Genomic DNA, 13254 nt, shown 5'->3' with positions numbered 1-13254 from the left:
ATAAGAATGTGTATCCAGATTTCTGTCGGTGGAGAGATACATGTATATATACACAATATATAAACACACACATCTACTAGGCCACTTGCTACTATTTCTCCTTTCAGAGCTACTCTATTCTGGTTAGGTTTCATCAAGGGGTGACAGGGAGATGTTGAGGTCTTCCACTATTATTGTGTTGCTATTGATATCTTCTTTTAGATTTGTCCACAATTATTTTAGATATTTTCCTGGTCCTTCATTGGGTGCATGTAGGTTTAGGAATGAGATTTCTTGTACATATCCCTTGATTATTAAAAAAATGTCCACCTTTGTCCCTTATAACTTTTCTGAGTCTAAATGTTTTGTCATCTAATATGGCCACTAAGCCCTTTGAAGGGGACCTCAAACTTTTTAAACAGGGGGCCAGTTCACTGTCCCTTAGACCATTGGAGGGTCTGACTATAGTAAAAACAAAACTTATGAACGAATTCTTATGCACACTGCATATATCTTATTATGCAATGAAGAAACAAAACAGATACAAATACAATATGTGGCCCGCGGGCCATTGGTTTTGAGTCTATTTTTGTTCTGACTATTCAAATGTGTTTCCTGTAGGCAGCAGAATATTGAATTCAGCTTTTTGATCCACTTTTCCACTTTATGTCTCTTGGTGCACTTAGTCCATGGATACTGAGCGAGATAATTGTGTTGGTATTTAGTGTCTCCTTTGTATGGGAATTTCATGTGTTTGTTGGTCTGTCTTGTCTTAAAGTAGATGTTTCAGTTTTTCTTTTAAGGCTGGTTATGAGTCTGTTAAGTGTCTGAGCTAGTATCTGTGAAGCTATGTATGCTTCCTTCAAACCTGAATGTGAGTCAGAGAACCAGTTATTTCGTTGAGTTTTGTCACTATATTCCACCACTACCTTCAGGACGTCAGGGTCTCTTGTGAGAGATCTGCTGTAAATCTTAAGGATGCTCCGTTGAATATAATTTCCCTTTTTGATCTTGCTGCTTTCAGTATTCTATATCTGTGGGACTTCTCATTGTGACTAAGATGTGTCTTGGGTGCTTTTCTTCAGATCTTTTAGCCTGCACTTTTGGGCATGCAGAATATGGTTGCATGCACTCATTAGCTCCGGGAATTTCTATGCAATAATATTCTTGATTACTAATTCTTCATGGGGATTTTCTTCCTGTGTCTCTGGGACTCCAATGATTCTTATGTTTTCTGCTGAGTTTATCAAAGACTTCTATTTTCGTGTGTTCACATTCTTTGAGGATTTTTTCCCATTATCTGATTGTTTGCTTTAAGGCTCTTTTCCAATCTCTTCTGTTGTACGGAGTTGTTTTGAATCTCATCTTACAGCTCAATGATTCAATCCTCAGCTTGCTGTTACTCTGTTGAAGAGGTTTTCCAATGGTTTTTTATTCATCTACCAAGTTTTTCAGTCCTGTTATTTCAGTTTGGAGTTTTCTCATTTCTATTTTCATATCCTCTTGATTCTTATTTATGGTTCATTCAGCTCAATCCATGATTTCTTTGAGTTCTATGAATATTTCCCATCTTTCTTTTCTAAACTCCTTATCTGAAAGGCTAAGTCAGTGCTTGGCCCTTTTTTGGGTCATCAAAGCTGCCATCTTCGTTATCTATGCATGGTGTTGGCCTCTTGTAGTGTTGTCACTCTTGTAGTGTTGATGTTTTCTGCGTGTTGTGCTGAGGATCACTGACTAGGAAATATGTGTGACCACAAAGCGAATCGGATTGGCTGGGCTCCTCTGGCTCCTCTATTCATTGGCATGGGTAGCTCACCTACATTGATGTGGTTTCTGCAGGCTCTTCTTGGTGGGGCTGGTCTCAGCACCAGTAGCCATGAATTTGGGGCAGCAGCCATGTTGAAAATCATTTGGCCAGGGCCAGAGAGATAGCACAGCGTTTGGGCATTTGCCTTGCAAGCAGCTCACCCAGGACCAAAGGTGGTTCAAATCTCGGCATCCCTTGCCGGCCAGGAGTGATTTCTGAGCAGATAGCCAGGAGTAACCCCTGCACGCCGTGGGTATGGCCTCAAAACCAAAAAAAAAAAGCATTTGGCCACGATCAGTCACTGCCCTTTGGGACACTATTTTAAATGGTATAGACTTTTGGATCTCTTTCTCCTCTCAGTCATTATGTTTATAAAGGAATGAAACAGCCTTTTGTGTATTGACATTGATACCAGCCACTTTGCTGCATTGGTTTATTGTTTCTAGCTTTTATGTTGTTTTTGTTGTTGTTATGGAGTTTTTAGGGAATTTGATATACAGATACTCCTCGTTTAACGACCTACCTGTTTAGTGACCACTTGCACTTACGACCATTTCTTCATCATTATTTTATTTTATTTTAAATATGCTTTTTCCATCTTGTACACTTTACAGTGGGTGCTTTCATGTACCTACTTTACTAATTTTATATTCTGTAATACATTGCAGTACTACGTGTAAATTATACAACCTATGCAAATTAAAAGTGGAAGTTTTCAGTTTGATCTTTCTTGTTATTTTACTTACTCAGAATACAGTATTTTCAAGTACTATGCATATACTGTACTACTGTACACTACAAGCATATCAGTGGAGAAAAAATGTAGGACAACACCATGTATAGAGAATAAAGATGACAGCTCTGATGACCTGTAAAGAACCAACCAGCTGTTAACTCTCAGATAAGAAGTTTAGAGAAGAAATATTGAGGATGTTCATAGTATTCAAAAAGAGCATAGATAGAGCTGAAAAGACCACAAAGATATAAATCAGAAAAATCCAAACTGAAAAGCAGGACTGAAAAACTCAGTAGATGAAATGAAAACCTCAGTGGATGGCCTTACAACAGAGTAACAGCAGCTGAGGGCAGATATCAGTGAGAGCTGGAAGATAAGATGCAGAACAAATCCATACAGCAGAATGGAAAAGAACCTTAAAGCAAATATTCAGACAATTGCAAAATATTTAAAGAATGTGAACTGATGAAAATAGAAGTATCTGATAAACTCAGAAACAACATAAGAAACATTGGAGTTCCCAGAGACACAGGAAGAAATTCCCCAAGAAGAATCAACCGTCAAGGACATTATTACAGAGAAACTCCCAGGGCTAAAGACTGCACGCAACCAAATCCTGCATTCCCAAAGAGTACCAGTTAAAAGAAACCAGAAGAAAAGCACTCCAAGATACATCCCAGTCACAATAACGAATTTCACAGATAGGGATTGAATACTGAAAGCAATAAAATCAAAAGACCACATGCTGGTCCATAAAATCAAGGGATAGAAATCGTGCATTTCCTTCTCAGATCACAAGGCACTGAAATCAGAAGTGAACTACAAAGAGACAAAGAAGAAAAAAATTTAACACCTGGAAATTAAACAGCTCACTTGTGAACAACCAATGGATCAGAGATGAAATCAAAGAGGAAATCGAAAGATTCCTAGAAACAAATGCCAATGAAGAAATTATCAGAATTTGTGGGACACAGTAAAAGTGGTATTAAGAGGAAAATGTATAGAATTTCAAGCACACATCAGAAAGGAAGAAATGGCCTACATAAATAGCTTAATGACACAACTTATAAAATTAAAAAATCATCAACAAAATGTATCCAAAATAAGTAAGCAGAAGGAAGTAACAAAGCTTAGAGCAAAAAGTAATTACTTGGAAACCAAAACAATTATCCGAAATAGCAACAAAAGCAAAAATTGATTCTTTGGAAAAATAAACAAGATTGATAAACCACTACCAATACTCACAAAGAAATGGAGAAAAACTTAATAAACCAGATTAGAAATGAAAAGGGGAAGTTCACTACAAATAATACAGAGACCCAAAGAGGAATTGGAGACTACTTTGAGAAACTCTATGCCACAAAACATGAGAAACAGAAAGAAATGGATAAATTCTTGGACTCTTACAATCTAGCACGGTTAAATTAGGATGATCTAGCATATCTAAACAGTCTCATCACTATAAAGGAAATTAAAATGGTAATCAAAAGTCTTCCCAAAAGCGGTGCCAAAGAGATAGCATGGAGGTAAGGCATGCAGAATGGTGGTTCAAATCCTGGCATCCCATATGGTTCCCCGTGCCTGTCAGGTGCAATTTCTGAGTGCAGAGCTAGGAGTAACCCCTGAGCACTGCCGGGTGTGACCCAAAAAACAAACAAAAAAAGTCTTCCCAAAAAACAAAAGCCCAGGCCCAGATGGATTCACTAATAAATTCTTTCAAACCATTTAAGAGGAATTACTATCAATCCTTTTCAGACTGTTTCAGGAAATGGAAGAAATAGAAACACTCCCATTAATTTTTATGAAGCTAACATCAACCTGATAAAAAAAATTATACAGAGATGCTGCCTCAAAAGAAAAACACAGACCAATATCTCTGATGAAAATAGATGCAAAGAAAAATCCTGGCAAATAGGATCCATTGCCTCATCAAGAAGGTCATACACTATGACCAAGTAGGCTTCATTCTAGAAATGCAAGGATGGTTTAACATACATAAATCTATCAACATAATTCATCACATCAACAAAAGGAAGAATAAAATCCATATGGTCAAATAAATAGATGCAGAAGAAGTATATGATAAAGTCCAACACCCATTCATGATAAAAACTCTCAACACGATGAGAATGGAAGGTTCTTTTCTCAATATAGTCAAGGCCATTTACCACAAGTCAAAGGCTAATATTATTCTCAATGGATATAACTAAAAGCCTTTCTCTAAAATCTGGTACAAGGCAAGGTTGTCCTCTTTCACCACTTCTACTCAACATAGAACTAGAAATACTTGTAATTAGGCAAGAAAAAGATGGGGGGGAGAATCATGTTAACTATGGGATTTTTATATTTGTTGAAGATTTTATATTTTGTTGAAGATTTTAATCATGAATGGGTGTTTAGTCTTGTCAAATATTTTCTCTGCATCTACTGATATGGTCATTTGATTTTTATCCTTCCTTTTATTGATATGTTATATGATGTTGATTGATTTTCATATATTGAACCATCTTTGAATCCCAGAGATGAAATTAATTTGGTCACAATGTTTATACTCTTTTTGAAGTGTCATTGGATTCAGTTTCTTAAAATTTTGTTAAGGATTTTTACATCTATTTTCATCATTGCGATTGGTCTGTAGTTTTCTTTCTTGCTATCATCTCTCAGCTTTTAGGATCATCATAATGTGGCTTCACAGAAAATATTAGGGAGGATTCCCATCTCTTCAATATTTTGGAAGAGTAAGGATCAAAGTAAGTAACTATTCTCTGAATGTTTGAGAAAAAAATCACCCATATACCTATCTAGTCCTGGACTTTATTCTTGGAGAGATTCTTTTCTTTTTTTGGGGGGGGGGGTCACACCCGGCAGCACTCAGGGGTTATTCCTGGCTCTATGCTCAGAAATCGCCCCTGACAGGCACGGGGGGGGGGGCATATGGGATGCTGGGATTCGAACCACCGTCATTCTGCATGAAAGGCAAATGCCTTACCTCCATGCTATCTCTCCGGCCCCTTGGAGAGATTCTTTTTTTTTTTTTTTTTGTAAGAGTTCAATGAGGTTTATTTGCAAATATTACAGGGAACCACATTCACACAGCTCACACAGCGTCCTGAAATTCTTCCCAGCAATGGGCTGGGTGACCTGCAAGTTGGACAGACTGCCGAAATCCAAGAGCTTCAGCATCTCCTTAGTGTCAGGATCCACCTCAATGATCTCCTGGTCCAGGGCTGAGACCTCGGGCATGTAGTTGTCTCTCCGCTCCCGCTCCTCCTCCTGCAGTTTGATGGAGATGCCGTGCACGGGGCCCCTTTAAATGCGCTTCATCAGGTGCGTGACATAGCCGGCGATCTTGTTGCGGAGCGTCTTGCTCGGGGTGATGGCGATCTCCTCACACACCGCTTGTTGGTGTGGAAGTCGTTGCCCAGGCGCATGTAGTACTTCTTGATGATGACCCAGGCCGCCTTCTTGATGGTCTTGGTGCGAACACGGCCCATGTTGGCAGCTTCCCGGTGGTGATTCTTAATTACTGTTTCAATTTCTTTCCTTCCTCTTTAGGCTTTCTACTCCATCCTCATTTAGTTTTGGGAGATTGTTTCCAGAAATCTGTCTATTTCTTCTAGGTTCTCTAGCTTAACAGTATACAGTTGATCATAATAAGGTCTTGAGATGCCTTGGATTTCTATGGATTCTGTTGTAATTTATCCCCTTTCATTTCTGATCCGATTTATTTGATCATTTTATTTGATCTATTATTCCTTGTGAGTCTTGTCAATGGTTTGTCTATCTTACTTCTTTCAAAAAACCAGCTACTGGTTTCATTCTTTGTATTGTTTTTCTTGTTTCTATATTGATTTCTGCTCTGGCTTGCTTTTCTTCTGCTTGTATATTTGAGTTCCTTTGTTGTTGGTTTTCCAGATATTTAAGGTGTGACTTTCACTTATTGATTTTTGTCTCTTTTTTCTCTCATTATGTAAGCCTATACTGCTATTGTTTCCCCCTAATTTCCCACAGTGCATTTGTTGTGTCTGCTTTTGTTATGCTTTTGCTTAAATTCTCAATATTTGTTTCTTCATTATCATTAATCTCATGGGATCTCTCTAGTCTTTCCTTAATTTCCTATTTCATCCAACTATTATTTAGCAGCATATTTAGCAGCATATTGTTGTGGTGTTAGATTTTTATCCACATCTTTTTACAAACAATCTTGATCTCCGGCATTGCAGTATCAAAGGGTGCTTGTTATAATTCTTTTTTGTAAGTTTTTGTAAGTTAGACCTGTGTTCTAAAATGTGATCTATCCCAGAGAATGTTTTGTATGCACTTGAGAAGAATGTATATTCCGTTTTTTGAGGACAAAAGGCCCTATATGGATCTATTAATCCCAGTTCTTCTACTTCTTAATCTAGAGTGTTTATGTCCTTGCTAATGTTCTGCCTAGTGAATCTATAGTGTTGAGACTAGCACATTGAAATCTCAAACTACTATGTTACTATCCATATATTTCTGTATATTGGTGAAGAAAAGCTTTAAAAACTTGGCTGACTCTATAATTGGTATGTAATATTGATCAAAATTAGTACTTGGTCTGTTTTTCCTCTGAGAAGTGTTCAATCTTGTCTCTAAGTTTTTTCTTGAGCTTGAATGTAATTTGGTCTTATATAAGTATGACTATCCACGGTTTTTTGTTGTTTTCCATTAGTTTGTGTAAGTGTTTTCCATCCTTTCACTTTCAGCCTGTGTCTATCCTGAGATTTTAAGTGTCACTGCAAGCAGCAAATGGCTGGGCTTTGTTTCTTAATCCAATCAACCATTCTATGCCTTTTGATGGGAGAGTTTAGTCTATTGACATTTAAGAAAACTATTGACAGAGGAGGGGTGATGTTCTATTATAATTTTTAAGGTTGTTGCTATTACAATTGAGTAGTAAAAACTAATCTTTAGTTAAAAAACTAATCTTTGAGTAGTTAATTTAGAGTTGGCTTGGTTAGCGTGGCTGTTACAAGTTCTTTTTGTCTGAGAATATTTTATCACTCCCTCCCATCCAAAGTTTGCTAGCTAGTGGACTCTAGGTTGAAAGTATCTTTCGGGGCCGGTGAGGTGGCGCTAGAGGTAAGGTGTCTACCTTGCAAGCACTAGCCAAGGAACGAACTGCGGTTCGATCCCCCAGCATCCCATATGGTCCCCCCAAGCCAGGGGCGATTTCTGAGCGCTTAGCCAGAAGTAACCCCTGAGCATCAAACGGGTGTGCCCCCCAAAAAAAACAAACAGAAATATCTTTCATTCAGTAATTTGAATATGTCATTTTACTCTTTTCTTTCCTGGATTGTTTCAAATTGAATATCTGATTTGATTCTTATGTTCTTTTCTTTATACTTAAGTTTTTCCTTCTCCTTAAATGATTTAAAGAGTCTATCACTCTAGGTTTTGCCATTTGGATTACTATATGCCTTGGTGTTATTCTGTTAGGGTCTATTTTGTTTGGAAATTTTGGCCTCTTTCCAGAGAGTTGGGAAGTTCTCTATAATATTTCTCAATACTTGTTCTTCCCCTTTCCGTTTTTCCTCCCCTTCTGATATTCCTATAATTTGGAGGTTATTTGTCTTGCCTTTGTTCATTAAGTACATTATATATTCTTCCATTGTTTTGTCTCTCCCTTATTTCTGACTTCTTTAGCAATGGTGGCTTGTAATTTTCTTCAAATTCATCAATACAGTTTCCATCTGTGTAATTCTGCTACTATGGCTTGCTAACATATTCTTTTATCCCTTCAATTCCATTGGTATGGACCATCTCATCTAAAAGTTTTTTGAGTTGGTTGAATTGTTCATCTATAGATTGCTTAATTTCACCAACTATCATCTCCTTGATTCCTGTTACTAAATAATTAATTGTTAATTTTAGGTCCCCATCTACAAGACTCAGGTGTTTTGGTGGGCCTGAAAATTTGCTTAGGGTTCTCTGCATATCTCCAATTGTCATTGTCCACCAACATTTCCCCTTTGTTCTTTGCATCTAGTGGGTTGGGATGATGAAGTTTCAAGTTCAAATAGAATAGATCACTTTCAATACAAACTGGTTATATAATAAGTGGATAGAAGTATATCTGCCTTGTAGGTTGTTTTCCTAATCACACAGGTTATATAAGTGTGATAGGAAAATTTGCCAACTATTTGGTTTGTTCTACTGCATTTTGAGGCTGTATATTTTCTAAGAAGTATTGAGGCCAATCTGCCTGGGGAAAATATAAATTAATTGCAAATAAATAAAATGAACTGGGAAGTGGATGACATATGGGTGGGAGTCAGGAGGGGAAGCGGACTGACGGAAGTGCTGGGGCTAAGAGACTGAGGGTGACACTGGTGGCCAGGAGGGTCCTGGTTGGTAGCAGGTACAAAAAAGTCCTTCTCTTGGTAGACATACCTGAATTGGGACGGAAGTATTCTTAATATGTGTCCCATGGGAAAAAAAAAGAATGCCAAATCATAAGTCAGTGGGCATTGCCTATTATAAAATCCAGAAAGAAGTAGCTCATCAAATTTAGAATCTTATTCCAATCATAGCCTAAAGCAATAACTTTCATATTGTTTCTCAAACTAGGTCTTGGTAGGTAGAAAACTGTATATTCTTGGGGCCGGGAAGGTGGCGCTAGAGGTAAGGTGTCTGCCTTGCAAGCGCTAGCATAGGATGGACCGTGGTTCGATCCCCCGGCGTCCCATATGGTCCCCCCCCAAGCCAGGGGCAATTTCTGAATGCATAGCCAGGAGTAACCCCTGAGCTTCGAACGGGTGTGGCCCAAAAACAAAAACAAAAAAACACTCTAACTGGACAACTCAGGTGCCTCTACTTTCTTTTCAATATGTTTCTTGTCCGTTTTTCTTATTTAATATTTAGACTTTTTCAAAACAATTGAATAATATTTGCTATAAAATAAATAGAAATAGAGGCTGAATCAATAGCACAGCAGTAGAGCATTTGTTTTGCACATGGCTGATCCAGGATGAACCTTGATTCAATCCCCAGCATTGCACATGGTCCACATGCCAGGAGAAATTTCTGAGCACATAGCCAGGAGTAACCTCTGAGTGTCACCATGTGTGGCTCAAAAACAAACAAAAAAACTAGAATTATTTAGCACTAGAAAGTCAGCTCTAGTAAGTTCAGAATTTTTAAAACTTATTTTGTTTACTGCTGTTTCTCCCTCCCTGCACAGAACACTTGCATGGAGTAGGGAACCAATAAACAATTTCCACTTATATATAGTCATCTAATTACCATTAGTAGTGACCCCTGAGCAAATCCAGCAGCAACTCCTGAGCACTGCTGGGTATGGTGTAAAAATCACAAAAAACAAAAACAAATAAATAATCCCTAAGATTTACTGAACCAGGCATCTATATCAAATACTAATGTATATATGTTAATACAGAATGAACAAGGACAAAAAGTCCTATCCTCATAGAGCAGACACTGTGCTTAGCAACATAAGACACAAGGCATAAGACATAAGACATGTTTTATTTATGCTCCTAAACCTGTGAAATGGGTATCATTGGGCCATTTCTCCTTTTTTCTCCTTTCATTTTTTAAACAAAGGAAATGAATATTTAAGTAATTTAATACCTTCTACATTGACACAGCTAACAATGTGACGTATTTTTAAGGTCTGGCTTTAAAATAATGTTTGTTTCTTCATATATATTGTTTTTCAAACAAAAGGGTGCCTATATTACTTGAGAATAACTTATAAAATCATACATTAAGCTCAGGTTATCAGAAAGCGCATTAGTTACAGAAAATGCATTATATCCTTCTATATCTGAAAGCTTTATGTACTTTAAAAAGACTTCAATAAAGAGTTATTTAAAATAACCTTGTCAGAGAAATACTATTTCATGACCTCTGCAATATAACTACCTCCAACTATCCCACAGATTCTAATCTCACTCCCATCTACTATGTTAAATATACCTAACTGGTATCTGACTTGGGCAAGGTAGTTTGTCTACTTTATCTATCTTGATTACAAAGCAAAAATATGTCAGGGGCCTGAGAGATAGTACAGCAGGCTTCACACAAGGCCAACCCAGGTTCAATCCCCCACATCGCATATCTCTAAGCATCACCAGGAATGATCCCTAAATGCAAAGTCAGGTGTAAGCCCTTAATACCACTGGTGTGGCCTCCCCTAAAACCACAAAAATTTTCAAAGGATTATAATAATTATATTTTCATTATCTATTCTCCTCTGACTTGTAAGTATGATATTGCTCTATTTTTGTCTTAAAAATAAAGAATACTAGAATATGGGGCAGGAGATGTTACTCTGTAGTAGAGTCCATGCTTCATATGTGTAAGACCCAGGATCCAAGCTCCAGTAGCAAAATCCTCCTTAGGGGCTGGAGAGACAATGGCCTTGCATGTGGCCAATCCAGGTTCAATCCACAGCATCTCATATGGTCTCCCATGCACTGCCAGGAGTAATTCCCAAACATCACTTTGTACATAGCCCAAAGCCAAAAGGAAAGTATACTTGTTATCCTATTTCCTAGCAGAAACAACAATTGAGAAATGTAGGCATTTACCAATGTCCATACTTCACCATTCATTCACCTACCGCTCTCTGCAGACACTAATGTGACCAAAACTCCAAGTATGCTGGTATTTGAGCTGGCATCTCCAGGACTTTTTTGGAATGAAGGTGGATACCCTTTCCCCATCTTCTCATATTTCCAGAAGCCCTGGCAGCCAAAAAATATATTCATAAGCACAGTTACAATGTTTGCATTCAGCCAGCTCCACAGACTCTGTTCTTCAAAGAGACATAAACCAAAGTATGAAAAATTATGGGTACACTGGCCACATAGCTAAAAGCTGACAATCTTCAGAGGAGAGGGCAGGCCTCATTCTGCTCTGCTGTTAGGCCTGCTGTACCCATCATGCACAACTGCAGCTTTGTCAATGACCCTATTTCACTACTCCTCTAGAGATCTCTGCAGAAACACCAATCTGACCAAAACTTCAGGTATGCTGGTATTTGAGCTAACGCCAAAACATTTTTGGAGTGAATCTAACTATCCTCCCCACATCCCCCATCCACCTTCTCATACTTCTAGAAGACCTAAAACTGAAAGCATGGCCCCCAAAAGCTGCAATATTGGCAATAGTGCTTGAAATTTTGGAATGCACAGCTGCAAATTGGTGTTTAATATTAAGAGCCTCATATAAACACACCAATTTTGACATCAGTGTATATATGAAGTCACCTAATGTTTAGAAACAACTGCAGTAACAGACTGGTCACAAGCAACAAGAGCTTACTAAAACTTCTAAAAATGATTAAATGATTTCATTGTGAGATATAATAATTTTCACAAACTTTCTTGTTGCTGTACACTTTTTATCTTTATTCCATTTCTTTTTTAATAAATTTACTTCCATTTACCTGGAAACAAATGTATTATGATCAACTATTTCAACTATGTGATATATGGTCTTTAAATAAAGTAATTTATATTAAGAAAAAAGAAACACAGGCATTTTCAGACATTTGGCAGTACTTTTATTTTTGTTTTTTTGCTTTTTTTTTTTTTTTGGTTTTTCGGGCCACACCCATTTGATGCTCGGGGGTTACTCCTGGCTAAGCACTCAGAAATTGCCCCTGGCTTGGGAGGACCATATGGGATGCGGGGGGGATCAAGCCTCGGTCGCGATCTTTCCTTGGCTAGCGCTTGCAAGGCAGACACCTTACCTCTAGCGCCACCTCACCGGCCCCTTATTTTCGTTTTTTTAACTTTTTATTTATTGATTGATTGATTGGTTTTTGGGCCACACCAGCGGTGGTGCTCAGGGGTTACTCCCAGCTCTGCACTCACAAATCACCCCTGGAAGCAGGATGGTGGCCATGGAAGTCGGAATCCGCTAAGGAGTGTGTAACAACTCACCTGCTGAATAATAAAAAGAAAATAAAAAGAAATCACCCCTGGCAGGCTGGGGGACCATATGGGATGCTGGGAATTGAACTGGTTCCTCCCGAGTTGGCTACATGTAAGGCTAATACCCTACTGCTGTGCTATCTCTCCAGCCCGGCAGTGCTTTTCTTACTTGTGGTAAATACTCCCAAATATTGTAGCAGGCTAACATTTTAGTGACATTGCTTTCTATTTTCAGTACCAATGTAATTCAGTATTTCCACTGTACCTCTTTCTCTTGTACCATGAACATTGATAAAAGATAACTGAAGGGCTAAGTACACTGCAGTAAAAGTGTCAGAACTTTTCCTGGAATTCAAATCATAACTCTACATTTTTTAGAATGTTAATTCAGGCCAGCACTTCAATTTATAGAAACCAATTTTAGCAAAGAAAAGCCAGCCAGTTTATCTCTTGCCACAAGATTTTCCCAAGGCATGACTTTGCTTAGGAATGAAGAAATACAAGCATACATTTGTGAGAGTATTTCTGAGCAATCTTGCTTTTAATCGAAGTGAATACAGTTCTGATGTCAATCCAACAGATAACTATATTTCAATTTTTGCTGGTATGCTGATTCATGTTGAATCTTTTTCTCATAAATAACAAATCTTGACAAGTGACATTAACAAAGTATTTTTATATTCAAATTGATGTTTTGTTAAGTCCAATAGTAAAACTACTATAAAGGCACCATCACATTTATTTTATGACTCTTTTCTAAAACCCTCCCAACTTTGAAAGATGTCAGTTTTGTGGCTGAC

At 37.8% G+C, this 13254-nt stretch overlaps 1 protein-coding gene and 1 pseudogene across 1 annotated transcript in view; both read right to left on the bottom strand.

The window, feature by feature from the left end:
* Positions 1-6016, bottom strand: part of LOC125999301 (40S ribosomal protein S17-like) — a 54958-nt pseudogene extending 48942 nt beyond the window's left edge.
* The window catches only part of FAM120C (family with sequence similarity 120C), a 142920-nt gene that overhangs the window by 113864 nt on the left and 15802 nt on the right, over positions 1-13254 (bottom strand). The window lies entirely within an intron of this gene.

Source organism: Suncus etruscus, chromosome X (genome assembly GCF_024139225.1).
Source record: "Suncus etruscus isolate mSunEtr1 chromosome X, mSunEtr1.pri.cur, whole genome shotgun sequence".
Lineage (NCBI taxonomy): Eukaryota > Metazoa > Chordata > Mammalia > Eulipotyphla > Soricidae > Suncus > Suncus etruscus.
The sequence above is the reverse complement of the archived record's forward strand: the minus strand, read 5'-3'. Positions and strand labels throughout refer to the sequence as shown.